This window comes from Zingiber officinale, chromosome 11B (assembly GCF_018446385.1).
Source record: "Zingiber officinale cultivar Zhangliang chromosome 11B, Zo_v1.1, whole genome shotgun sequence".
Taxonomy (NCBI): domain Eukaryota; kingdom Viridiplantae; phylum Streptophyta; class Magnoliopsida; order Zingiberales; family Zingiberaceae; genus Zingiber; species Zingiber officinale.
The window spans coordinates 10,046,731-10,049,703 of NC_056007.1; positions in this window are offsets into that span (position 1 = coordinate 10,046,731).

Here is a 2,973-nt window from a genome sequence, read left to right on the forward strand (position 1 = left end):
TTGCCTCTTGCCTAGCAGTCCGACTCTGGTGCCCAAAGAGTTCTTTGAGATTATTCATTATTTCATAAGCCATTGGTAAGTCCTGATGCTGATGTTGCAATACATTTGACATTGAAGCCAAAATATAACACCACGCCATCTCATCTGCCTTTACCCATTTCTTATGATACTCAATCTCCTCTGGGGTAGAATCATTGTTAGGTGTTTCTGAGCATACCTCTTACAGTACAAACTTATAGCTTTCAGTAGTTAAGACAATATCCAGGTTTCTTTTCCAATCTATATAGTTGGGACCAGTAAGTCTGTTCTCTTTCAATATAATGGCCAGTGGGTTAAAAGTCATCCTAAGAATCACAAAATAAATTTTGGTCAAGACTTTAAATTTAGAATAATATTGATTCCTCAAACAATACTATTTAAATTTACCAACACCTCAAAACACCGTGAATATTGCATGCCACGTTAGTGTGGATGTATACAAATTCAACATTTGTAAGAGGAGGGAGTAACCCATTAATTTTATTATCTTGTCATCCTAACTTTATGACAAATAGAATTAATAGTTGGTTTTCCTTTGGTCACACAAAACAATAGCAGTGACTTCGTTGGGGAGGATACTATTGAATGCATCTAAGTGTATACCATTACTTGATACTTAGTCCATTAAATAGGATTGTGCCCCTTCAGTTGGAGAAGATCACACGCTCCTAAATAATTTCCTATAACCATCCATAAAGGAAATTTGATCTAGTGATCCGCAACAAACCCATTCGTTGTGGAGGGAAGCACTCAAAGGCAACACACAAGCTTGTTGCATCATTTACAAACCAGTAATGGAGACCATGAAATTTATTTAAAAATCCCTCTCCCACTTAGTTATTTAAGGTGAGGAATTTTAACCTATGCTAGCATACATCACATGCACATATATATCACAGTAAATAAAAGCAATAAATTTGGAAATTAATTTTCCACCTTTTATGGCCTTTTCCATCACTGTCTTCAGTATGCTCTAACCCTAGTTGCTGCCATCTTTAGCCACCGCCATCGGGTCTAGTTGTCGCATCTAACTTGCTTCTTATTCCGCTGCGCCTCTGGTCCTCCAATAGCACCACGCCTCGCAAAGATATGATCCGCGACAAATATGGAATTTTACATATATCGATCCTATATTCCACAAAGGAATGTATATATATTTTAGATCGAAAAAAAAAGTAAAATTATAAAACTAATACAACTCCTGCTGTATTTGATACATACAATCATGCACACACAAAAATAATGCCCTTGACATGTCCAAGAGTCCAATCACACACAATATCTAAATGTCATAATAGTTGGAGCCTGCAACCACAAAGTTAGCACATCCTACTATTATCCTGCATAAATTATGTATGACATGTGCATAATTAATTTGAAAACCAAAACACACAGAGGTAAACCCTAGCTCTGATACCAATTGTTGGTTAGTCCTAGGAAGATCGTACCGATTCCACTGTACAAAAATTTTGTACAAGCGTCGAACTTTTCCTAAATAACCTATTGTGTTCTTTAGAAGTTAAATTAGGAATCGCAAACGGAACTTAACATTACTGATTCCAAATTTAACTTATATGTTCTTAATGGTTTAGACTTGGATCGCAAGCGAAACTTAACACTATTGATCCAAATCCACCTACATTATAAATTTAATTAAATATTAATTTTCAAAATTGGCTTCCAGGTTAAACATGGCGAGGCACAAGGCCTTCTTGGATATGGGAGCAACCACCACTTCCTAGACAAAGCCTTTTAAGGAAAGCTAATATTTAATTTTCTTATATAACTCTAGGTTTAACCAAAAGTAACAATCGAATCACAAATTCGAAAAACAAAAACACAAATTCGAATAGCAAATCCAAAAAACTAGAATCTAATGCCTCTTGTGTTTGGAATTCTAACAAAGAAAAATAACTAGCATGATGCGGAAGAAAATTACTAGTTATACCTTTTCTTTGCAAGCTAATGATCTCAAGATCTTCTGTCGTATTCCTCGCCTCGCCTTGGACGTCGTGTGGGCGACGATCCTCCAAGATGAACACCACCCAAAAGAGCTTCTCCTCCTTGTAGTATTCGGCCACCACCACTAAAGAGAAAAAGAGAGCAAAGGGAGAAGAGAGGGAGAGAGGGGTCGGCCACTTGAGGATCACCAAGCAAGAGAATATGAGTTGTGTTCTCATGAGGCCTCCTCATCCCTTCTTTTATATTACTTGCCCAAGGCAAATAAGGGAAGAATTTTTACAAAAAATTAAAATCTTCCTCTAGTTTTTCCTTTTTCCTTTTTATTTTTCCTTTTCTTTCCTCTTGATTGAATCAATCACCAATCATTGATTGGTTTGATTTTATTTTTATTTTTATTTGGCTGGCCCCTTGCTTGGGCACCAAGCAAGGGTGGCCGACCCCTTAAAGAGGAAGAAAAAATATTTTTTATAAAATTTTATAAAAGAAGAAAACCTCTTATAAAATTTTACAAGCTCTCTTTCTAAAAGTGGATATTAAAAAAAGAAAGTTTTAAAAAATTAAAATCATGTTTTAAAATTTAAAACTTCTCTTAAAAAATTTCCTTTTTTAACATGATTACAAAAATAGAAAATTTTAATTTCAAAACTTCTCTTCCTTTTTTCTAAAACTATGAGGATGGTTAAAAGGAAAGTTTTAAAACTTTTAAAACTCTCTATTAAACCATGTGACCTAATTCAAATAAGGAAAGTTTTTAAAATTAAAATATCTCTTTTAAAACTTATAGTTTTCTACAAAGAGAAGATTTTAAAAATTCAAAACACCCCTCCTATTGGAATTTATTATGGCCAACCCCTACTTGCTTGGTCATCAAGCAAGAGGGTAGACCCTCTTAAGGAGATGGTGGCCGGCCATTGCTTGGTCACCAAGCAATGGGTCAGCCTCCTTCTTGGACACCAAAAATGACTTTTATTT